This window comes from Meles meles, chromosome 19 (genome assembly GCF_922984935.1).
Source record: "Meles meles chromosome 19, mMelMel3.1 paternal haplotype, whole genome shotgun sequence".
Classification (NCBI taxonomy): Eukaryota; Metazoa; Chordata; class Mammalia; order Carnivora; family Mustelidae; genus Meles; species Meles meles.
Window position 1 is genome coordinate 31,884,795 of NC_060084.1, and position 25,985 is coordinate 31,910,779.

General features: G+C 48.0%; 1 long non-coding RNA gene across 1 annotated transcript; it reads right to left on the reverse strand.

The window, feature by feature from the left end:
• Positions 1-22,353: 22,353 nt before the first annotated feature.
• LOC123931640 lies at positions 22,354-24,412 on the reverse strand. The gene is made up of 3 exons (XR_006816284.1): positions 24,218-24,412; positions 23,188-23,444; positions 22,354-22,690 (listed from the first exon to the last, which is right to left on the reverse strand). It is a non-coding gene; the product is annotated as an uncharacterized LOC123931640 (long non-coding RNA).
• Positions 24,413-25,985: the final 1,573 nt, after the last annotated feature.

Consider the following 25,985-nt stretch of genomic DNA (forward strand, 5'->3'; position numbering starts at 1 on the left):
ATTTCATTCATATGTGCAATTTAAGAAACAAAGCAAATGAAGAAAGGGGGAAAAAAGAGACAAACCAAAAAACAGACGCTTAATGATAGAGAACAGATGGTTACTAGATGGGAGGTGGGTGGGGGATGGGGGATAGGTGACAGGACATCAGAGCACGCTTATCACAATGAGCACTGAGTAATGTATGGAATTGTCAAATCACTGTACTCTACACCCATAACTAATCCAACACTGTATGTGAACTACAATGGAATTTTTTTTAAAAAAATGATTAAAAAAATCCCACAAGCAACAATACAAAAGAAAACAAGGCTTCGAGAGATTAAATAAGTCAATGGAGACCCCACTGGGCATGCAATTCTAAAGGTACAATCATCCCAGCAGTGTGTCTGGTTCAAGGCAGCCACCAGTCAAGGCGAGACTCCCAGACACCCCAGAGCCCTGACTCCATGCATGGGTTGAAGCCTTAGGCTTGGAAGGCTTCCTGTGTCTTAGTTCCTTCCTCTTGGCAGGATAGAAAGTGCTGGCACTGCCCAGACCGGTGTAGAAAAAACATCAAAGGGATGTTTTACCCAATTCTCTAAGTTGCTGTTCTGAGCAGGAGTCCAGAAGCAGGTGCTGTTTAAAGAAAGTGGTGTTGGAGGTATTTGCTTCAGCCCCAATGGGATTTTCCAGTGGTCTTCTGTCTTGATGATGTCCTCAGGGAGACAGGAGTCTGGTTTCCAACCAGTCATCAGATTCATTGTCAAATGGAACTAGAAAAGGAAGCCAGCACATTGTTGTCCCCTCTACCTCCCTCTGCTCCCCTGGAAATTCTGCCTGGTGTCTGAGGGTCCTCCCTCCCCACAGGACCCTGCATATCACACTCCGTTCTCCAGGTCCTCCTTGATGCCATTATCATATGGTACAGATTGCATCACCAAGCAGGATGGCTCTTCTTGTGATCAAGGGTCTGCTCCCTCAATCCCCTTCATCTTCCCTGATTGGTGTTTTTCCTAAGAGAACATAGATACAACATGACTGGGTACTATAGAATGGCTGTATCCTCTAGCAAACTTCATACTCTGCATCAGGCACTAAATAATTGCAAAGTATTGATAATGGAAAATGTATCTATCACTTCTAGAGAACCTCCTGGTAGAAACATAACCCAATAGCCTATAGTTTTTCCATGAAAAAAATTCAGGTGGAAAATGTTTCCTTCTTTCTTGCATGTATGTGTGTATACACGCACATGGGTGCATGTGTTAGTATTGGTGGTGGGTGTTTGTTTTCCAGCTTCTTGAATTGAATATTCAGTTCATGTATTTTCAACCTTCTGTTTTGATAAATCCCTTTAAGGCTATGAATTGTTCTCTGAGTACTGCTTTAGCTTCATCCCCTAGGTTCTGGTACATGGTACCATTAATTTCTAAATAGTTCAACTATTTCAGTTTTGACTTATTAACCTAAGAGTTTATTTGGAAAGGTGTTTTTGGATTTCTTTTTTTTTTTTTAAGATTTTATTCATTTATTTGACAGAGAGAGAAAGCACAAGCAGAGGGAGTGGGAGAGGGAGAAGCAGGTTCCCCGCTGAGCAGGAAGCCTGTTGTGGCACTAGATCCCAGGACACTGGGATCATGATCTGAATGAAGGCAGATGCTTAGCAGAATGAGCCCCTCAGGCACCCATTTTTACACTTCTAAGAGAGAGAGTTTGCAGCACATTTTCTATAAATAGTATCTACTGCAAATCCTAGAAGAAGGTAAGTGTCCTTCAGTTGTTTTTACAGATCAATTTCATGGCTCTTGAAATTCAAAGATCCAGTAAGAGGTAAATGGCATTATCCCACCTCTGTAAGGTAGAAAATGTGTCACTGGCATGCTAGATGGACGAAGACCATAGGGGACAGGTGGTTTCTCCAAAGCCACAGAGCAGGGAAGGGACCCACCTTAAGGCCTCTTGGCACCTAGATGAGTGCTTGTCCCTGCCACATTCAGTCGCAGGGCTTGAACTCACAACTCCAAGATCAAGAGTCAAACGCTCTTCTGACTGAGCTGGCCAGGCACCCCCCAGTCCTGGCTCTTGGTAAGGTTTATTTTCTCAACAATATTTATGGAAAGTCTAGGATATGCTTGGCACCCTACTAGGTGTTGAGAGTGTAGTGATGAACAATGTAGACTAAAATCTCTGCCCTCCAGTACAACTGCTTGGGGGATTTTACTTTCAGGATAATGAGGCTATAGGTGTGACTACAGGACCTGGGAATAGCAGAGGACCCTGGGAATACAGGGGAACTGTCACTGCAAAGTCAGAGAAACGGCAAGTCCTCATCCACCAAGGCCCCAGAAATTCTTGCAAATTCCCTTCACCTCTTCCTTGGTGGCGTTCAGAGTAGAGGTAGCACAACATGCATTGCTTCTCTCCAGAGTCACTGGAGACATGACTTTTTCCAGCCCACCAACAGCTACTGAGCCCCTACCACTCCAGCCACAGGGCTAAGAGCTTGCATCTAGGAACTCTTTCCATTTAATTGTGACATTTCCACCAAGTTTATGGATGAGCACATCCAGGCTCAGACAAGCGAACTCACCCAAGGTCTTCTTCACCCAAGACCAGTGCTTAATCCAGGACCCCAAGGTTTGGGGTCTTCAGCTTTTTTTTTCTTTTCTTATCAGAAGAATTTCTGGAAGAATTTGCCAAATTTCAGTTGGTCTAGTGGCCTCTGTTACCAACAAGTGCGAATCTTGCTCTGTCTACCTTGTTGCTGACCTCACGGTCATCCCGTCAGCGAGATGATCATTGTTCCCATTACCTGAGTACCCAGGGGCTGTGCTAAGCATGGGATGGGAGCGGAGCGTGGGGACTCTGGAATGGAGGTCCTGGTCCTGGGTTCAAGTGCTGGCTCTGTTTCTTATCACCTGGGGAGGGTGGTCTTGACATTAATCCCATACTCACTATTGCACAGGAAGTCAGGCTACAAAAACTCATGTTATCCTGCCTCCCAGAGGCTGGTGATGGCCTTCAAACAGAGTCCTTGAGGAAAGAATTCTAACATGCTCGGTGTTACACATAGTTCTATAACTCTTTAGACCCGTGGATGCCATTAAATGCACCTGAAATGTCCAAAGTCATAGTGGGAACACATTTTGCATCAATAGGAAAAAGGAAGAAAGGAGACACACAGATGCTTTGGGATCACAGGTGGACCTGGGGAAACCAGCAGCCAAATTCCTTCCTGGAAATCAAATGTCTCAGGGAAGGTTCCCTAGAAGCACAGCCCGAGACAGGAATCTGAATGCTCATGATATGTTGGGGCTGTGCTCACGGGAGGGAAAGAAGCAGGCCAGAGAAATGAAAGGGCTGGGCAAGATCCTGATCTGCAGCAAAGTCTACATGTGGCCTGTGGAGGTGAGGACTCCAAATGATGAGCTGCCTCTTAGGGCTGTCTTCCTGTTGGGGCTGGCCACCCACTGGCCATGGGCTGCTCAGGGAAGGCTGGGCATAACTCTCCAGGAAAGGTGAAAAGGTGCATGGGCAAGGAACACTGTCAGTGGATTGTCTGCCTTGACCCAGAAATGGGCATCAAGACCAAACCCCAGCTCCGTGTAGATGGACACAGAGAATTACCGAAAGATGCCCTGGGATAACACACAGGTACTTTTATCACTGATTTTAGAATTGCCAGCTTAGGATAATAAGAAGAAAGAGGGCACTTTTAGTAGGTGTTTACTTTCTTTTCTCTCTCTCTCTCTCTCTCTCTCTTTTTTTTTTAAGAATTATTTATTTGAGAGAGCACGTGCATAGGCATGAACCAGGGGAGGGGCAAAGGAAGAGGGCCAAGTAGACTCCATGCTGAGCACTGAGCCCTGGGAAGGCTCCATCCTAGGATCCCAAAATCATGACCCCTGCTGAAACCAAGAGTGGGCTGCTCAACTGACTGGGCCACCCAGGCGCCCCTGCTGTTCATTTTCAAATTCTCTGCAGTCAATGCCCACCCCCACCCCTGCCCCCATTGCCCAGATTGCATGTGCACCACCCCTGGGGCACACGCCCACACCAGGGCTTCCAGGGCAGAGAAGAAGCCAAACAGCCCTCTGCAGAAATGACCAGGAGGTGTACCATGGTGTTCTATGCTGCTCCGGCCTCTGTGTTTTTCCCACCGCCCAAAAGGAGTTGCCCTAAAAACCCACAAGGGCCTGAAAGGTTTCCCCCAACCTCACCTCTGCCCTCTCCTCCGATAAGAGGACAGGATTTCTGTCCCCAGGAAGAATTATTCGAGCCCCACCTAATCTGACTACTTCACTTCTACTTGGGAAAGTCATAAAATCAGAGACCCCCATTTCTGACCTCTGGACGTGGGGATTGAGAGACTATCATCTGATCTCAGCATTCAACAGGTTCAAAAAGAATGGCCAGATGGCTCCAGGACAATCTCTATCCAAAGACACAGAATCCTGAACGGTATATTCGTACAGACATCACCCAAGGATGGACGACTCCTTCGTCTTAGGAAGGAAAAATCTGACATTCCAGGGGGTGTCTCTCCCCCTACGGACACACTGCCGACAAACTTACTGCAAATTGTGGCTACGTTTCTTTTTTCAAAAGGATCCCTGGAGGCGAGAGGGCGGAGGACTGTCTTCTCACACTGGGCCAAGGGGCCCCTCTAACACACGCATTAATTCAGAGACAAAGGGACATCAGAAAGTGTCCTGTGTGGCTGAGGGGACCCAGAGTGGTCACAGAGCAGGAGCTGGATAAGCCATGCAGAAACAATATGTTTGAAAGGGGGGTAGAGCTTTATGGAAACAGACTTTACATGAAAAGGCACGAGAATCTCCTTTTACACCAAAGCTGTTTCTGTAACAAATCACTGGTCTCTTTTTCACTGTCCAGGAGAAATGATTAACCGAAGAAAAAACCTCTAATATTTTACCTTGTTCTCCTCCACCCCAGGATGACACAAAAGACATCCTTATCACCCAAGCGCCATAATTCTACTTGGACTTAGACCCTCTTATCATGCAAGCTTACCTAGCGTTCCAAAAATGAGGGTCTGGAAGAGAAAACGGCATCTTTGTCTTCCATAAAAATGGCTTTCCCATTTTTTGAATCACCAAGCAGGAGCCATCTCCTAATGTTGGTGTGTTATTTCCTGATGTGGAATCTAATGGGTTTAGAAAAACTGGGGGGGGGGGGGGGTGCGGGGGAGAGAGTTTTGAAGTTTGCTAAATGCCCACCATCTCCAGAACCACTCAAATCAGGCTATTTTTTTTTTAAGTCCTTTAAATTAAATATCTTTGATAATAAATGCAAATCAAGGAACAATAAATTATAACTTCTAGGCTGACCAGTGACTAATTATATATATTATAATTAACTCCAGTTTCCAACACAAGGTATTTATCTTAATAATCAGCCCATATACATTAGCATATCTTAAAGGGATTTGTGAAACCGGCTTTACCATCTAAAAATCCACCTGAGCTTCCTCCCCTGGACTCTGCAAGGGTGCAGATTTAAAAGAGAAGAAATTACTTTGAAAAGAAGTTTGGGCTAAATATAAGTTAAGAAACTCAGATTATAGGCATAAAAGCCCGACTTGAAAATATTTATCCTAAATACACCCTCTGACCATCACCAAAGAGCCTTCAGATTCTAAAAATCTATAATCGCCATGAATCCTGTTCAAAATATCTTTAACCCTGCGAGGCTCTTAAAAGGCCACCATCAAAATTTGGGGTTAAGATTCGAACTTTCTCGAAGGAGACAGATTTTGGGGGAGCCTCTGACCATGTTTTTTGAAAACCAGCAGGGAGAGCCCACTTTGCAGGGAGGAGGAGACAGGACAAAAAAACAAAACCAAACAAAAAACAAAAAACAAAAAAAACCTGCCACCGATTTCATTCCTCTGCCTTTCTTCCGTTCATTCTAGAAACTTAATTCCTTCTCTGACCCACAAGCAGCTGAGCTCTCAGGATTGTAAGCCAGGCAAGGAGGGCCTGCATGGCTCTTTCCGGAGCCCAGGGATCCACCCGGCTTTTTGTAAGATTGGAGTTTTTCTTCCCAGATTTGCTACGGAGTTGAGGGGTCACTCAAAAAGCACCCGAGAAGGAGAAGCGGTTCCAAGATACTCCCCGTCTCTGCCTGCTGCCTGGCTCTCTTAAACACCATGCAAGCCTCCTCCTAGGGTTTTTTCTCGGGCGCTCAGGAGTCTCTGGGGTGAGCAGTTAAGCCTTTTGATACAGCTGGTAATCCCAGCTCTGGCCATTATCTGTGCATTTTCCAACTGTCCCTGGGTAATTGTCCAAGGGACTTAGACAAGTCGGACGAGCCAAAGGCACCACGAAGGTCAAACCACAATAGAGCATGCCCAGATTTTATCCAGGAGATTGATGCGCAAATCACCTTGATTTCGATTTGGCACCAGGCTTATAAAATGCACTCACAATCACCGATAACACGGAAGATCAAGCCCAAGCGTGGGACACTGTATTTTATACCCTCTGTGGAGTTTTCCCTAATGCAACCATAAATCAGCCCACAAAGCCGGGCGTTCGGTCCATGCTAATAGAGACAACAGTGAGAAACCCAGGGTGCGTGGGGGATGGAGACACTTTGGGAACTTTGGGACGATCTTGAAATCTTTAGCCTGTATCAGGGCCACATGGATGTCAACTTCAAGGGGGACAGAGCACAGCAGGGGCTTTAGGAGAAGCCTAGGGTCACCCAGGGAGACGTGTCTGCCCATGTCCCCGCACGGGCATTAATGTGTGTTTTTGAGCACTTGAGCAGAGATTCAGAATCTTGCGGGAGGAGAAAAATGAACGAGATAGATGGCAAAATTTAAAAAAAAAAAAATCAGAAGGCAGAATCTTTCTGATGCACACACTTGAGTGTGGAAAGGAGAATAAAGTATTGCAAGGAGGGAAAATAAGCCATCCGAAGCCGAAAACCACACAGTTTGTAATCACTTTCGGAAGTAACTACCATGTTTTTCCTCTGGTTTCTTCCCTGAATGCCTCCGTGAAAGACTAGCATCAAATTAATTTAAAAAAAAAGAAAAGAAAAAGGACAGACTTTACTTTTTTAAAACTCACCAGCACCAGTCACGGGAGTTTATCTAACTATTTTACAAAGCATCCTGAACGGGAGGTTTCACTGGTCTTGGGATGTTGAATTCAGTATCAGAAAAAGAAAGAAGCAGCTTGTCTTCTTGGCCCATCTTTCCCTTGGCTTGGTGGCTGAACGTTCAGACCCCAGATCTGCTTATGGAAACTGCTCTGCTCTCCCAGTCTTCCTTCCCTCCCTGATCCTCCCCCCACCACCCCGTGGGAGTCCAACTGGCCTTGTTCTGTGCAGGGGGGAAGGTCAACCATGCCTGATGGGGAGCTATATAGAAAGAAAGAAGGAAAGAAAGGAAGAAAGAAAGAAAAAGAAAGAGAGAAAGAAAGAAAGAAAGAGGAAGGGAGGGAAAAATCTAGGTTGGAAAAAAAATAGAGAAGTAATTACTTGCATTCTTTTTTCTGCCATTTTCATTCTTCTAGAGCTTCAAGACATCTACGTCCTTGTCTGCAAGCAGACATCTAACGAAAATGATTCCTCTGTGTGGGGTCTTCCCAGTTAGTTCTCTTCTACCAAGTGAAACAAAAACCAGCAGACTGAATTTGCAGGAAAAATGGACTCCGCTTAATACAACCAAAATTCCCTTAAATTTGAAGAAAGGCTGCTTCCAATCCTTACACATATTTAACCCTTTTGTAAAGTCTCTCATTTGCATCCCTGAACACCATTTAAGAGTGAACTTGATTTGGTCTGGAAACTGAAGGAACTAGACAAACCCAGAGCCCTGGTCCTTGTAAATAACCACGGAGGGTGGCATTGACCAGGCTGGAAACCTGTTTCTCTGCAGCCTCTATCATTCCAAGTTTTATTTTCCTTTTAATTAATGTGGAAAACACACACACACACACACACACACCATTTCTTCTTTAACAATCCTTCCTCTAGTGATATCCTATCGAGGTAGGAAAATAAGTCACTAAGTGAAAAATTTGCGTTGAGGTTAGAAAGGGGAAGAATCCTGCAAATTCTTAAGACTGGGAGTCTTGAAGGTCCTTTATGTTTCTGATATCTGGCTTCATTGTATCCAAATGAAACTCTACGGCAGTTTTATACAGTTGAAATGGACACAAAATAAAACAAAAAGATAAGAATGAAAGGAAGCTCCCTGCTGCACCTTGCCCTAGGTCCCCATATCAACCTGAAATAACCAAGAAAGAAGGAAAGAAAAGAAAGGAAGGAAAGGAAGGGAGGAAGGGAAGGAGTGAGGGAAGGAAAGGAGAGGAGAGGAGAAAAGAAAGGAAAGGAAAGGAATAGAGAGAAATCACATTCTCCTTCCAAGAGGTGGACTCTGTGCCCAGTGATCAGGGAAAAATCCAAACGCCTTTCCTGTACCTGGGCTCCCCTTTCTCCCTGTCACTCTCCTGCATAAGGTGAACACCTTAGGGACATCTCTGGGCAGACCGAACCACCTAAGACCCACAAACAGTCTTCTTACCAGGGGGTCCCTCCCTGACCCAGCCAAGCAGGTGCCCAAAAAGTTCTTCCTTCGGCTTCCAGACCACAGGGGCTTTTCTGGATGGTACCGCCCACAGAGTACAGACAGAATCCTGAGGAACAAGTTCAGGTGGGGAGGGCAAGTCTGGTCCAGTACCGGGCTCAGAGCTCCTGCCCTCGGTGCCCTGGGAACCTCTGGCAGTCACGTGACTCCACAGCTGAGAGTTAGGAGGCTGACCTCCTTGTAAAATGTGTCAGCCAGAGATGGAGAAGGTGGCGGAGGCGTGGGGGTGTACCTCCTTTGAGATCCTGTGTGGGAGGCAGAAGGGGACATGTGAGATGGATCCCAGAGGACGTCCCCCCGCCCCACACATACAGCAGGATGGGATTTAGTGTGAGGCCTTTATCTCCTCCTAATCACGTCTCCTCAGTGGAGTTGGGGTCCTGATCTAACCTAGTCTGGTCACTTAGAGTGAGCCCCTAGGCTTTAGGAGGTAACCTGTCAGGGTCTCCTTGCTGGCAAAGGTGGTGATGACCTTGTAGTTCACAGTGCAATTCTGGTGACCTGACTGGACGTCCTCGAGGCTCAGCCACCTGTGGGCTCTGTGAGTCCGTCTAGCCCCTCTACCCCCAAACAAGGGAAGAAGTGCTTGTTACTGACACCAATGAGATGAGCTTGGGGGACTGAGATACAGCCCAGCTGTGGAATCTTTAGCCCAGGGCCCCGCACACAGCAAAGCCTCCAGAAAACAAGGTTGTTTGCATGTGTTTGCTTTCAAAAATACTATCCTTGGGGCGCCTGGGTGGCTCAGGTCATGATCCCAGTGTCCTGGGATATATATATATATAAAAGATCTTGTTTATTTGAGAGGGAGAAAGAAGGGACACAAGTGGGGGGAGCAGCAGAGAGAGAGGGACAAGCAGACTCCCCACTGACTGACTCGATATATATATATATCATATATATATATATATCATATATATATATATATATATGATCATTAAGAAAAGACAGAGTAGGGGGGAAGGACTCAAGCTATTTGAAGGTCCCAGAAAGCTCCCACCTACAAGGGTCCCTCTAAGACAGTCAGGAGATGCGTCAATCCCAAACAACCTCAATCAGTGCCAGGTGTGTGCTTGTAAAGGTAACCAGAAGAAATGGGGGAGGGGGGCGGGGATGGAAGGTCAAGAAAATGTGGATTTAGTTATCCTTTCCGGGGAGGAGACTTCAAAATGGCAGGTCGTGGGGATCCGAGAAAAGGCAACTTTGAAGGCGGGCTTCGCAACGGTGTAAGGTGAGTGGAGTTCATAGATGGCCGGTGGGGTCCTCAAGGCTCGCTGGCCTGAGGAGGAGACCCCAGGGGCAGGCAGATTAAATTCAGGGATGACGAAGACCCCTGTGACATCGAAGTAATATTTCTAACCCAATCCATCACCGTCTGTCTTGCTTTACTCTCTCACCCCAACTAAAGAGATCAGGCCCGCAAGTGGGCATTAGAAAATCCCATCTTCACATCAAAGAGTTAATATGGTATTTTCACAGATATGATATTTAGGCTCCTAGACTCTTATTCGTGATTCAAAGGATGGGTGTGGGTGGGCGAGGGCTTGGGAATTTAAAGAAGCGCACGGTGACTCGCGTGGATGGAAACACGGATGTCAGCGCTGCACAGGGTGAGAAGCTCCCACTCGTCCTGCTTGGGTGCTGCCCACGTAGTGGGCCCGCCTGCGAGGATCGGAGGGCCCAAGCACACCAGATGCTTCTAGCTCCCTGTGCCGGCCCAGGCTGGCTCCCCTGCATGCTTCTGCCTCCATCAGAATGCGTGTGTGTGTCCTGCTGTCACTGTCCCTTCTCTCTGGCATCCTCCGGCCCCTCTCTGTCTCTCTCTCTGTCCCCAGGACTCCGCACCTCCCACAGACACCGTTGCTGATAATTATAGTTTATTGATTCTCCCAGTGTTTGCTGCCCTGGCGTCCTGTTCTTCATCCCAGCGGGGGCACCTTCTCATCGTCCATCACAGCCTGTGTTTCTCAGGAGGAAAAGTGCTCCAGGTTCCAATCCAGAGAGAGAGTCAGAGAGAGAGAGAGAGAGCTGCTGCATCGACAGAGGCTGGGGGGGGGGGGTAATATCTCAAAGGTGGGCCTGGCCCCCTCCCTCACCCCTGGCCCCCCACCCTCTTCCCCACCCCCAGGCCCTGGGGGCTTAGTCAAGGGGAGACCCTTTAAATAGAATCATAGCAGTAAATGTGTGAATTGACACTTACCACACCCTGGGTGAGTCCCAAGTGCTGTCCTCGGGCACTGTCTCCACGTCCTCCCAACCCCCTCCTGCTCCTCACTACACAGGACCCTCGCCCAGAGAGGTTCAGCGCTTGCCAGAAGTCACACAGCCATGGAGCGGCGCAGCTGGGATCTGCACCCTGAGCCCCGCGCACAGCCCACAGATCCCCAGCTGTCCCTCAAAAGCAGGAGGACCGATAATGTGGGTGAAGCAGATGGTGTGAGGTGAAGGGAAAATGCCCCCTGAGACTAGCGTGACGGGCAGATTCCCCGCCCCTTGCCACCCAGAAAGAGAAGGGCCCCAGCCAGTGCCCCAGCTGCCGTCAGAGACAACCTGCCTCCCAAGCTGTTTACTTCTCAGCCATAAACAGGAAGGCCATAAAAGGGGCCCCTTTTGGTCAACCACGCAGGGGCTCCTCTCCCTCCTCCTCTTCCTTTTCCTCCTCCAGTACGTGTCCCCGGGCGGAGGGAGCATTTCCGTTCAATGTTGCTCCCTCCCAAATGCCTTGGAGTGCCTCTCCTGGGCTGCAAATGCCATCTGCAAAAGTCACCCCTGAGTGGAAAACAGGGCAGATACCAGTGTCACCCCAGAGAGCCCAAGGACAGACGGGGTTACAGTGACAGATATGCGGGGACCTCCCCCAATCTCCACTGGTCCCCCTAATCCTTTAAACTAATGGATAAGCAGAAATGACCCATTGCCTGGAAAGAGAAAACTACAATTCTTAAAGAAGTCTGGAAAGAAGGAGGCAAGGATATTGAGAGGTGAGGGGAGAAGCCAAAAATGAAAAATTAGTATGTCTCAAAAATGGTTCTCTAGGACATTCTTTTCCAAGAAGTTCTGGGCGAAAAAAAAAAAAAATGGCAAAGCAGGGTGCCATGTTGTGCTGGAAGATGTCCAGCGCTTGTGGGATATTAAAGGTTCTGAAAAGTCCTGCAGCAAAGGGTTTTGCTTCATTGTGCAATTCAATTTTCCAACTATCTTTGCTTACAAGGTTCTATTTCTATAGATGGCCCATTTATTCTTTTTTTTTTTTTAATTTTAAGTGATCTCTACATTCAACATGGGACTCGAATTCATAATCCAGACATGTAGACTCATGCTCTGCTGACCGAGCCAGTCAGGGGCCCCGAACTCAGTTATTCTTGGGCATTTTGTGTTTCCCTCTATGCTTTGGGAACCTCTGAGTTAATACAAGAGGTCAGATGCTCTTGGACATGCATGATTCTCATCTGACCATGACTTCCCTTAATGTTAAGAGTTACATGGACATAACCTGCTTAACTCTTCATTGTCCCACTCCCCAGGAATAAGTTGAGCCTCACAGACAAACAGTTGAAGAGGAGACAAGTTGGATGTAAATGCCTTGGCCTCATCAGGAAGCAGCTTCTTTGGGGTCCAAGCCAATCTGCAGTTGCTGGGAAGCCTTGCTCTGTGCTAACCCCTTGTCCCTTTGGCTGAGCGACACCCTGCCACGTCCGGCTTCACCCCACATGTTCACAGTGCCGGTCAAGCTTCCAGATATGCATCATATGGAACAATCAGTGTTGCCTCGAGGACTATTTGCACGTGAGGACGACAGCCTCCTATAAAAATCTGAGTGACTGGGGTGCCTGGGTGGCTCAGTGGGTTAAAGCCTCTGCCTTCGGCTCAGGTCATGATCTCAGGGTCCTGGGATCAAGCCCCACATCGGGCTCTCTGTTCCGCGGGGAGCCTGCTTCCTCCTCTCTCTCTGCCTGCCTTTCTGCCTAGTTGTGATTTCTTTCTGTCAAATAAAATATTAAAAAAAAAAAAATCTGAGCGACTGACAAAACATGTTCTGTGCGATTGAGTGTTTGCAAATGTGTGTTACTCTCTACGCCCAGGAGTTCCTCCAAACCCCAGTTATTTTGCCGCATGAGACCTCTCCTCTCGAGGCCCTGGACATCTGACTGCAATCCAGCATGCTAAGAGCCACCGCCCCCTTGAAGCCTTCCCAGACTGCTGCATGTCACAGCCCAGTCCCTGAGAACATACTTGCTCTCAGCCTGAATCTCCAGTTGTTGTTTTTTTTTTTTTTTAAAGATTTTATTTATTTATTTGACAGAGAGAGATCACAAGCAGACAGAGAGGCAGGCAGAGAGAGAGAGGGAAGCAGGCCCGCCGCCGAGCAGAGAGCCCGATATGGGACTCGATCCCAGGACCCTGAGATCACAACCCGAGCCAAAGGCAGCAGCCCAACCCACTGAGCCACCCAGGCGCCCCTCCAGTTGTTTTTTATTTGTTTGTTTCTTAGTGAGAGGTTGGATGTTGTAGGATCTCACACTGGAGAACCAAACCAAGCTCCCTGATGTCCTGACCTCACAGAGTTTAAAAAAAAAATAGAAAGAAAGAAAGAAAGAAAAGAAAATGAAAATGACTTCAATGAGTTGGTTATCTATAATATTCAGGATTTTGCATTGAAACTCTGGGCTCCCTGATGTCCTGACCTCACAGAGTTAAAAAAAAAAAAAAAAGAAAGAAAGAAAAGAAAATGAAAATGACTTCAATGAGTTGGTTATCTATAATATTCAGGATTTTGCATTGAAACTCTGGATAAACGGCCTCTCTTTCATAAAAATCAGAAGACCTGGCAACAATTGACCCACAGTCCTCTTTTGTAACTGTCAGCTAGAGCGGAGTAGCAGCCTCTAGAAGGGACAAGTATCTTTAGTTAAGAAAGCCCCACCGTTCCCTGATAACACTGGGAAATGAGGACACTTTGTCCCAGATCTACCACTAACTCGCTGTGTGACCTTGAGCAAGTTTCTAGACCTCTCTGTGCCTTGACTTGTCATCTGGAAAATGAGAACAGTGGTAATACCCTACTGTATCAGTTAGGTTCTGTTAGGTTTACTATGGTTTAAAAAAAAAAAACAAAAAAAAAACTGATCTCCAAAATCTTGCTCAATTCATATAACAAAAGCTCATTTCTTACTCAGCCCTCTGTGTCTACTGCGGGTTGACAGAGGGCAGGGTGAGAGGAGGAGATGCTGTAATCATTTTAATGACTCTGAGTTCCTGGGCAGAGGACGTTCCATCTTAGGACACGCTTCCATCAGTGCAGAGACGGTGAACTTGATGATGTGGGAGAAAAGTGGGGAATCATACACTGAGTCTTGAAACTTCCTCTTGAAAGTGACGTACATGAAGTCTACTCCCAGTGCATTGCCCAGTGTAAGTCAGGTGGCCTTGCTAACTCATGGTGGGGGAGTAGGAACAGGTAACGCTAACCCTCGCCAAGGAAAAAGAGGGAAACTAAGGCAGACTTACAGTAACGTTTCCGAGCTCCTCTCTTCCGTGGGCTCCTTGCAAGACCCTGAACCTAATTTTATTTGTAACTTCTTTTTCTCCTTCCAAAGGACCTGCAAAATTGTATCAGTTTCAGACCTTGCAAAACCTCAACTCACCTCTGGTCAGAAACATTTGTTAAGAACAGGGAGGGCTTCCCCAGCATCTCATAGGTTTGCTCTTAGAAGCGAGTTAAACCCACAGACTTCCAAGAGTGTCCAATGCTGGCTCTGTATGCCTTCAGTGTTAGAGTTTATTATTATTAGAACAATAGTAAACACAGAATTCTGACTCATGCCGGGCACAACACGTACACACACACACACACACACTAAATTTGCTGGGTAGGGAGCTCTGGGTCATCAGGAAGTGATGAGTAACTGATATGAAGAAATGCCATGATACTAGAGCTAAGTACTCTGTGTGTGTGTGTGTGTGTGTGTGTGTGTTTTGTCCTTGGGAACTTGTAAAAGTCTCATCCTTTTTCTGGACCTCTGTATCCACTTGTGCCCACGGGGCCTGGTCCCAGATGACTTGTCTTCTCCATGATCCTAAGAGAGGGACCCCTTTAAGGGACGAGGCTGCCCAGGTAGGAATGCTAGCTATGGCCAAGAAAGCAGATTAATTATAGGGCCCGTCCCACCTCTGCAAACCACCCATCTGGGAGGTCAGCCTGCAGACGTTGTTCCTCTTGATATTATAGGCCTGTGTGTCTTTGCCCTTAGTCACCTTTGGGAAGCTTTCTTCCCAGCAGTCCGCTTCCGGTGGCCTCCCTCCCTGTCCCCACACACTGTCACTGGCTCACAGCTGTGAGCCGTTTCTCTAACCAGCTCTGCGAGTCCGACATAGAGATGAAAGGGAGGGCCTCCCGGATGAAGCTGTGCGATCTTCTCCCTGATGTGTCCTTCCCTGAATTGTCTTCACGCTCCTTTCCCAGCTCCTTCTTGCAGGGTCTTTGGCAATGAGATGCTCAGGTTTTTCCTCCTTGGAAGCAGAAGAAAGTAAGGAAACTTCCTCACCCTAAATCACAAGAAAAGCCCCATCCAAGCTGCCTTGCCTCCATGCACTGGCTGAGTGTCTTGGGCAAACCCCTTCAGTTCCTCACCTGTAAATGTGGAGGCACATTTCCCGCCCATCCCCGATGAAAGAAATTAGTTGGCTACATGAAAGAAAATTACAGGGGCACCTGGAGGGCTCAGTCGTTAAGCATCTGCCTTTGGCTCAGGTCACGATCCCGGGGTCCTGGGATCGAGCACCGCATCGGTGGCGGGGGTGGGGGGGGGGGGTCTCTGCTCAGCAGGGAGCCTGCTTCTCCCTCTCCCACTCCCCTTGCTTGTGCATCCTCTCTCACTGTGTCTCTCTGTCAAATAAATAAATAAATAGAAATCTTAAAAAAAAAAAAAAAGGGCTGCCTTACAAACATCACAGCGTAAGGACGAGTATACCGCAATTATTCCTGCTCTGATTTCTCTGAATCAACAGTTACTGGTTTTTATCGCTGTATAATGAAGCAACCCAAATCTAGTGGTTTCCCACAGCAGCCATCGCTTCCATCACAGTGCTGTGGGTCAGAAATCAGGCGGGCTCACCTGGCTTCCCGAGGCAGGACCTCATCAAGTCGATTTCTCTAGAGGCTCTGGAAGAATCCGCTTCCAAATTGCTTCCGGCTGTCCGCAGTGTCCCGCTGCATGTTACGGCAGGCGTGGGGGTCCCACCTCTCTGCGGGCTGGCAGCTGGCTTTGCTCTCTGCTTCCCCCACTGTCCACACTCCTTCCCACGTGGCCCCTTTGCCTCCAAAGCCTTCCATAAATGCTTCTCAGTCTTCCAGTCAAGGATTCAACTGATTGGGTGAGGCCCACCCAGATAATCTCCCTATCCTAAGGTCAGTATCCTTGGGATTTAATTCCACCTGCAGAGTCTCTTCCCAGGAGTCCTTGCATTTGGGTTTGATTGGATAATCTGAGGAGACTCTTGGGAAGGGGCAGGAGATATTTTTTGTTGTTGTTTTGAGCTATGCCTATGGCACGGTGAACTGCATTTTGCAAAGGCAAAATGATGGCAATAATGTTCTGTGAAGAAAGGAATTCACAGTCCACCCATGGTGGGAAACAGTTAAGCAGAGTGAAATCACTTTTGTTCACATGCTTTTCACTTGGGGGACACTTCAGAGCCACCAATATGCCTCATGACTCTGCAACACATACTTTGTCTAAATATATTGAGCTATGGTACCCTTTTCTGTCAAAACACCTGTTGTTCCTCATAACCCAGTTTGGGATCCAGTTATCAAATTTGGAAAGGAATTTTAGCTCCTTGTATAGTCAAGGATTCAGATTGATAGGGATTTCTTTGTACCTTTATACATCCGGGTTGTGTTTTGTTTTTTAAGATTTTATTTATTTATTTGTCAGAGAGAGAAAGGGAGAGAGAGTGAGCAAGCACTGGCAGACAGTGGCAGGCAGAGGCAGAGGGAGAAGCAGGCTCCCCGCCAAGCGAGGAGCCTGATGTGGGACTCGATTCCAGGACCCTGGGATCATGACCTGAGCCGAAGGCAGCCGCTTAACTAACTGAGCCACCCAGGCGTCCCTTGTTTTGTTTTTTAAAGATTTTATTTATTTATTCATGAGAGATGGAGAGAGAGAAGAAGGGAGGCAGAGGGAGAGGAAGAAGCAGGCTCCCCACAGAGCAGGCAGCTGGAACCAGGGCTCAATCCAAGACCCTGGGATCACAGCCTGAGCCAAAGGCAGACGCTTAACCAACTGAGCCACCCAGGCATCCCCATACATCTGTTTTTAGGGACCGGTGACCTGAGCATTCCCAGTTGTCTCATTATCTTTAGGTGGCCTCCCAGGCACAGTCCTCGTTGACTAGTTACCAGAAAGAGTTAATTATTTGTGGGTATCCTAGGGGCCTCCACGCTCCTTCCTCCAAGAGTGAGGTCCATAGTATTGGGTGCCTCAGTCACCTTCACTGCCTCAGAAGCCCTTTCCCAGAACTCATTTTGCCCTAGGTTAAATCTGGAACAGGGTAGTGAGCTCCACCCCTCTGAAGACCAGAGGGAAGGGATGTGGATGTTAACAGTCTGCAGAAAGCGGGTCTATCTGTCCATTGCTCTTCCCAGCCGGGCTTCTCTGACCACAGCCCGAAGCGGAGAGGAATGCCCCTTCATGGAAGGTATATGTCCCTAATCAGCAGCCCTGTCCCCTGCTACCCCTTCTCCGCTCCCGGTCACCCCTTCAAGCAACTGTCCTGGGACCATGAGACTGGGAACACTTGAAGCCAGACATATGGCCACTCTCTCCCTTAACCCTGTGCATCTGGGAGAAGAAATCGGTGCCAATTTCATATTACATCCCCTGACATCAACTCCAAAATAATTTTCGTTTCCAACCCATTCATCTATGACTATATGCCTAATTTCCAATGCTGGTCTATTTTCCCTCTAAGGATTGCCTGGCCATCCTTTGGGCATACAGCAAGTTACATCCTGGGCACTCAAATAAATTGCAACTTCAGATGGAAGGTTGCTCTTGCTGGAGGCAAGTGATTAAACATTTTAATAGCACAGCAGACTTATCAACAGACTTACCAAAAAAAAAAAAAAAAAAAAAAAAGGAAACAATTTTATTCTCCCAGCTTGTGTTTCAAGGTATTTTACCACTGGGGTCAAATGTCTGTCAAAGATTTTTTGAAGCCCAAATTTGACTTTGAACAAGCTCAGACTGTTTCTGTAATGCACACTGCTCCACGCCCTATAAACAGCCAAAGATTTTGCCTGCAAATGCCTAACTCTCCAGTTTGATATCACCGTGGCGCCTAAAAGGTTTTTAATATAGATATTAAATATATCCATATCATCGTTTCAGCGAGAGTGTGAGCTGTGCTTTTTCCTCTGGGGTTTTCCAGGCTATTTGCTGCTGACATACACTATTAAAAATAAACCTACCCTGAGGAACTAGTCATTTTACACGGTATTAGGACTAATGTTATCATTTAAGTAGCTGTAAAGATTTGCCAACTACAGAGGTCCCAGATAACGATGGAAACATGATCACGTGAGATAATCTTCTGTGCGGAAATGACTTTCATCATCTGTAATATGTCGTTTAGACGCTTATTTAAGACTTACACTATTGAACAAATATTGATGCCTTCAACGGAATAAGAAACATCAATGCCGTGGTGAGGGAGAGCACCAGATTCCCTTCTGGGGCTGGGGACCAGACCGGGTGTGAGATCTTCTGGGATCTGTGTGGTGAGGAGGAGGGAGAAGGACAGGAGAGGCGAAGGAGGAAGGGGGTTCAGTTTGGTCTGGCTGCCCTTCCTTTTAAGCACATGCCAGACTCCAACATGTACAAGGGGAAGGAATCTGTTTATCCCCATTTTGCAGATGAGGCAAAGTGAAGTTCAATGAGTTTTCCTAAACTCAAGTTCAAAGCAAAGTCACTGCCAGGATGCAGTGGAACTGGGATCTGAGTGTGGTTCTGATCCCCAGAGTCTGCGTGCACCCCACAAGTGTTGTCCTCCCCATTGGCAGAGGGCCCAGGACTCTGGCTGATTTCTCGCTCTGTCCATGGGGTAATGAATTAATTGTCTCATGTAATTCAGCAAGCGATCATTTTTTTGACCATCTACGATGCATCAGGCTCTCTGTTAGGCACAGAGCGTACAGAAGTGCAAAAGAGAGGTCCACAGGCAGGCCCTCGGGTTTGTGAGAAGCTGGATGCCTTCAAGGCTCTGTAGTGCTTGGGGAAGACTGGATGGACCTCTTCAACCATCAGAGCCAGAGGGTCACGAATGAGACACCGCTCCCCCCCGCCACCATTACAGCAGGCTCGGGGCTCCCAGAAGATAGGCTTAACTCCACATGTCTCCCATTCTACCACACCGTGTCACCCATCCACTCTCTCTGTGACCCTCCTAGCTGCCCAGGGAAGTCGGCAATTAGCCCATTTCACAGATGAAGGGACTAAGGCCGAGAGAGGCAAAGTGACTTATTGACGAGCATGCAGGCAGAGTGATGGAGTGAAGAGAGGACACTGCCTTCAGCCTTCCAGGAACCCACCATAGAGGAGAACATCAGCCGTCGCTAACGCCTTGCTGGGCCCTTTGAGGTGAATGCTGTTATTTTGCCTTTTTTCGGGAGATGAGCCCAAGGCACAGAGAGATAAGTCATAGGACTTCCAGCCCCTTCTAAGGAGGTGGGCTTTTCTGAAAAAGACAATTTGGTTTTAGTCATGCCTCTTTGGTCATATTAGGCTCCCACTCTGGGGACAGATGTCTTATTAAATGCCAACACCAGAGAGGATCTCTCTGCTCGCCCCTCCTTTTCTTACTTTCTCTCTGATGCCAGGATCCCTGCAGCCTCAAGAAATCAGGGACTACTCAAAGAGCCTTTTCAAGGGTGCCTGGGTGGCTCAGTCAGTTAAGCAGCCGACTTGATTTCGGCTCAGGACATGATCTCCAAGTTGTGAGTTTGAACCCCTCCTGGGGTCCCCGAGACAGGGCCCCTTAGCTCAGCAGGAGTCTGCTCCGGATTCTCTCTCTCCCTCTGCCCCTCCCCTCCATGCTCTCTTTCTCAAATAAATAAATCAATCTTTAAAAAAAAAAGAACCTTTTAAGAAAACTATGGGGATCTATTTTTATATTACAAAGACATATAATTTGCAGGAAGGCTGCAGGGTAGGGGAGAACGGGGGATGGAGGCAGGCACCAGCGCGTGGTTCTGCGGGTGCCGTTCTGGTTAAGCCCCACAGCTGGTCTGATGGGATTTGGCAAACCCAAGGCCTGTCTCCCTGCTAGTCCTTTCTACCTGCCGCATTTGCATATACATATGATATCCGTTATCCTAATTATATCTATTTTCCCAGGTACAGACAGACATACCCCAGAGTTGGGGTGCCCATTAGCAGATCACACGGGCCTCTGCAGCTGTGTTTTGATTAGCAGAAAAGGTTCCCTGGCATCGGAGAACCGAAGTCACCTTTCAGAGTATGACAAGCGCAGCCAAGCGTCTTGCAAGTGAAAATCAGAGGTTTCTCCAAGGAAGGAGTGAGAACAACCACAAAGAATTAAAAGGAAATAACCTTTAATGGTTTCAACTGTGAAAGCTCAGTCAGGCTTAAGGACTGCCATCCATCAGGCGGCGAGGCACCAGAGTGCTCCTGAAGCCTGGAGTCGCCCCCATACCGGCTTCTGGAAGGAGAAGACGGCAGTGGGAGCCCCCCAGGGGAAGCCCCACTCACGATTTTCCAGGCTGGGCTTGGGGGGACGGGGGGGCACGGGAAGGTGGAGAGGCCAAGGATGGTGGCAGGAGGGAGTGCAAGGGCAGGGTTGGGATCCTGAGGCATTCCCATCTGCCTGGAAGATGTGCAAAGGATATGCAAATCCTTATGCAAATCCACAAAGCCTTCTTTTAGCCCCTGAGGTTCAGGGGCTCCTTACAGAGGACACATAATGTTTTCATGTTTGCTTGCTCCCACCTTGCCATGCACACCCATGCTCTGGAGACCTCCTCAAGGGACCTGTGTCTCTATGCTACGAATGTGACTTATGGGTCAATAGCTTAGGTGTTAAGCTTGCGAGTCCTTCCTAATACATGCATGTTTGTAAGTTCTATCCTATTTCACTCTTGGCAACTCTATAAGCAAGCTTTATGACCCCAACTGCACTGAGCCTAATGGCAGTCGGTGACTTGCCCAAGGTCAAATGTCCAGGCCACCTTGAACTCTCTGACCCTTGTGCCCTAACTTCACGTGTGGTGCTACTCCCTCTACATTTCCCTGATGAAAATATCGCACCTGCAGAGTGGTGGTGGACTGGAGAGGCTGAGAATCAGGAGAAGGGATTCTCACTGTCATCCCCAAGAGGGCCACACTGGAGAGGGGGGAGCAGGGCTTTGTGGATTGAAGATGCTTTCCAGGTGATGACAATGTGTTCCCAGGTACGTCTGGTTGAAAGCTATTCATTAATTCATTCTTTCCCCCAACAAATATTTACTGAAGACCTGCGATGTGCTAGGCGTTGTTCTACATGGCTTCGATTATAATAAACACACCGAGACCAATTTAGAGAGGGCAGTCTCTCTGAGGAAGAGCGTCTGAGCCCAGGATCCTTCTGGAATCCAAGCCAGCCCTGCAAGAATTGAGGAGAGAGGCTTCCGGCAAGGGTGCAACATGGCAGAGTTTCAGGAGCTTCTAGAAAGGGTGTTTGAGAACCGGAAAGGAGGCGGGCTGGCTGGAACAAGGTGGTCGAGGACAGAGGGTACGAGATGAGTTTGGAAAGAAAAGCCGGTGAGAGCCCATGAGGAACCTCAGAGGGTTTTTGAATTTTTTGTTTTGTTTTGTTTTTAGGTAGCCTTTAAGCTACCGCCAAACTTGTGACTTAAACATAAAGTGTTTTTTTTTAATTAATAGATTAGAATAGCATAGTATATTCATGCAATAGTTCTCAAACTTTAGAAAAGTATCAGAATCACTTGGAAATCTTGGTTAAGCTCCAAGAACTTTTTTTTTTCTTTTTAAGAGAAAGAGAGGAGATGGAGATGAGGGAGAGACAGAGAGGCGGGAGAGAATCTTTAGCAGGCTCCGTGCCACTGTGGAGCCCGATGCCGGGCTCGATCCCACAACTCTGAGATCATGACCTGAGCCGAAATCAAGAGTTGGACACTTAAACCACTGTGCCAGCCAGGTGCTCCCAGGAACGTCTGATAACGTGTATCTGGGGTGTGGCCTGAGATTCTACATCCCCAATTAGTTCCCACGTTGCTGGTTCAAGACCATGCTCGGAGAAACACTGTGTGAAGAATGGACCACCTATATCATGGGCAAGTTTTGTTTTTTTGAAACTCTTGTTTCAGCATGTTTGTATGTACTAGATCCTGATATAAAATGTATTTTTTTAAGAGTGGGCCATATTGAAAAAAAAAAAAGTGGGTCATATTTTAAGAAGCTGGAAAGCCCCTAACTTAGAAATTGAGGACCTTTCCTTAGACGAGAAATCATCATCCTTCAAGGTTTGAATCCACTCTGCTGGAAATCTTATGATATCCCTAAAAATAAATCAGCAAATACGTGAACGAAAAACAAAATAAATGAGAGAAAATCTATTTGGACTAGGAAAAGGGTTTATTCATAGCCTCACCTCAACCTTGATTCATTCGACCAAACCTTTGAGGAAAATATTGTGTCATGCTTGGGCACAGAGCCTGGGATCATGCTGTCTCCTGTCTCCCTGGCTCCCACACCCAGGAGCACTCTGGCTGTGGAGACCCCGTTTTTCTGCCCTGGGGCCATCTCCGAAGGGCCGCCATTCTGCAGAGGGTAGACCAGCATCCAGTCAGAAAGACGGAAACCCTCTTCGTCCTGCTCACGCTGCTCAGAATGTTTCCCCACACGCCTCTTGAGTGGTTCCTCTGTTGTTTGGCCCTTCTTCTCCTATTAGCTTTGCTGTTTCCAGATCCCCGTGGGAAATCAGGGGTAAGGCCCTACTTCTCACTCCTGGCCAGTTCTGACATCAGTTACAAAAGCGTGTCTAATCCCCACTCAGGAACAGATCAGCCTGCGGGGAACATGAGGGCTTCAGTGTAGAAACTCAATAGAAAGGCACCCGTCCCTCGAATCTGCACCTTCTTGGTCGGTTCTGCCTGCTTTGACCGAGTACCATGCACTGGTAATCACCGTGAAAATGAATAAGGTTCTCTAGGTGGAAATCCACAGAGTGCCTGGAAGGACAACAGGCAGTTGCTGAATTTTTAGGGACAAGTCAGGTTTAATCGCTATGACTTAGCTGGTGTTCCAGACAGAACGTTGGGTTGGCAGAGCCCAGGCTGAGCACAGAAGCCCCAAGACGCCTGCAAATCCATTCAGAGGGACTGACCACCCGCCCTTCCTCCTCTCATCATTTCTTCCCATCTCCCGGCCCCTCGTGGCACAGCTCCCTCTGTGATGGGTTCCCCAGCCCCTGGCTCCCCTCTCACCAGCAGCCAGCTTGCACCTCTCTTTGGCACTTCTCCAGTTCTGCCTGGAACAGAGGAGGGTTTTCGTTCCCCCACTCACCTGCTGCCACTATGCAGTGCCAGGTCCGGAGCATGACAGAAACTCCACAGAAGTCCACGTGTAGGCAGCTGCTGTGAGGTATGGCGAAAGTGCCAGCTGAAATCCTCAGGAGTCCCCGAAGAAGCCTTCTAGGCTGTGTGCACACCTGTCTCCCCGGCCACTCTGTCATCTTCTTGAGGGGAGGGACTCTGCTCTATCCATGTGTCCAGTTCTGTGGACCACCATTGCCTCAAAGATCCAGTGGCTTCCAGAGGATCCTCAAGGGGAAAGAGGTGAGATCACAGAGACCTCGAGTCTCCTTGGAAAACTCCAGGCAGAGCCAAGTCCCCGGACTCACAAGGGAAATTCTCTTCCCTCTCTCCTGCTACCCTCCCTCAACAGTACTAGATGTTTATGATATAACCCATGGGACCACTTTCCTGGGACTTCCCTTCTCCGAACTGCGCCCCCCCCCCACACACACACATACACAAGGTGGGTCCTGAGCCCAGATGACTGGCTAGGGCTTGGCACCTGAGTCATACTGAGGATTCTCCAAATGAAAACTGGAAAAGAGCTGCTGATATCTTGCAATGAGGTGTGAACTGTTCTAAGCAGCCCCATTTCTTTCCAGAAGGTTCTCAGAAATAGAAGAAACCAGTCTGTAAGTGGAAAGGATGGGGCAAGGATGGTTCTGTGAAAAGCAGAACAGGAAATGGAGTGTTCTGAGGCCATATGAACTCCTCATTTCATTGGTTCCCGAAGCCCCATTGCATTTTTTCTGAGATTCTCCAGGATCTAGTTGGACCCCTTCTTCCTTACACATGGGGCGGTGTGAGTTTCTGCTGCTCAAAACCCATAGATCCTGGCTCATAGTACCAGATTGCTCTGAGAAGTCATTCCCCTTGGGAGATATCATGCTTTTGGTGAAGTTTCTCCTCTGCCCTCCCTTCACCCTTACCCCAAATCGAGAGTCACCCATGGATGGTACCAATAACTCTATTAGGGGGCAAGCTATGGTTTTAATACAACATTGAAAGATGCAATGAACCTGTAAAGATAATGCGAGGTGGGTTAGCAGAGCTCCAGGGGAGAATGTCTGTAAGAGATGTGTTTCTGCCATAGATACGTCAGATTCTGAAGTCCAGTTTGGGTACAGCAACAAACAAGGAATGTATCTTTATTCCTTTCATGTGGCTGCTGGGTAGTAAGAGCCCTTATTACCCAGATAAAGAGAGAAACTGGATCACAGGTTATCAGCACGGGAAACAGATCCACTCACCGGGGTCCTTGTTATAAATAAAAGGTCAGTTAAACTAATATGTATTTCTGGATATTTAAGTGCATTATAATTTCCCTTTAGCGGACCATGGTCAGCTCCCTAATATCTGTGTCTCCCCTCCTGTCATCTCAGAAAGGCCATGGAGTTTGGGAATTGACACCACCTCCAGGGAGAGCTCTGGGGTTAATCACACCAAAGCATGTGGTTTAACAGTGGTCACGTGACCCACATCTACTCCAGGAGACTCCACAGAGGTTGGCCAGAGGCTTCTGAGAGCTCTACCGTGTCCTTTAGAGAGAGAGGTTATGACAGCGCACTCTCACTTTCCCCACCGGGGACCTAATACGTTTCCTTATGTTACATCGGTCTGCGTAGGTCAGCCCTGAGCTCATCCCAGCCGATGAAAGGAAGTCCCTCGGGAAAGGCAGAGCCACTGGCTGGTGGAAAGCTGAGCGTCCGGGACGTGAGAATTCTGAGTGCAAACCCCAGCTCTTCCACATGATGCCTGTGTCAACTGGGCGATTTGCCTGAGCCTCTGGGCCTCAGTCTATACATCTGTACTATGGGGCCATTAATGTTCCTGGAGTGGTTATTTGCCCCCTGGAGCTATGTACAATCCAGCCCCCCACCCAACATTCAAAACTCCTTTTGGGGATCCCCCAGGGGTGTGTCCTACTGGTGGAAGATGGAGCCTGCCTGGCTTTACTATTGCTTATAAGAGAAGAGCTTTTGTTCCTCCCCTGACCCAGCCAAATAGCAGGTTTGGGCTTTTTTTTTTTTTTTTTTTTTTTTTTGACAGACAGAGATCACAAGTAGGCAGAGAGGCAGGCAGAGGGAGGAGGAAGCAGGCTTCCCGCGGAGAAGGGAGCCCGATGTGGGGCTCGATCCCAGGACCCTGGGATCATGACCTGAGCCGAAGGCAGAGGCTTTAACCCACTGAGCCACCCAGGTGCCTCTGGGGCTTTTTTTAAGTAAACTCTATCCCCAACGTGGGGCCAGAATTCACAACCCTGAGATCGAGAGTCACATGTTCTCCTGACTGAGTCAGCTGGGCAGCCCATACGGCAGGTCTTGATGCGAGCCCAGCATATCCAGATGGAAGGACTCTGGGCCACAGAGGGGACTGGAAGTTCCGTAGACTGGTCAGCAGAGCAATAGCCCTCCCCTGCTGCCTGACCCTCTGGGGCCAGGGCCCTTTCCACAACCTGTGTTCCAGCTTCCCAACCATGCTGGAAGCCCCAGTCCCCTTCCCATAAACTCCGTCCTTCTGGACTAGCAAGTCGGCCTCAGTTGCTCGCAGCCAAGAACGCTGCCATATAAAAGGGCCTTCTTTGTAAGTCCTCTGTGAAGCCTATGACTGAGACCGCGCTTGTAAAGGGTTTCAGTGAATGTTTGGCTCAGCGCATGGAGCTGTTGAGATTATTACGAACTCAGATGGCCCCAGGAAGGGATGATCCGAGTTAAACACAAGGTTTTAATTGACCGGAAAGGGTACACAGAGTCCTAGTTGCCGAATTGGCAACTTTCCCTCCACACG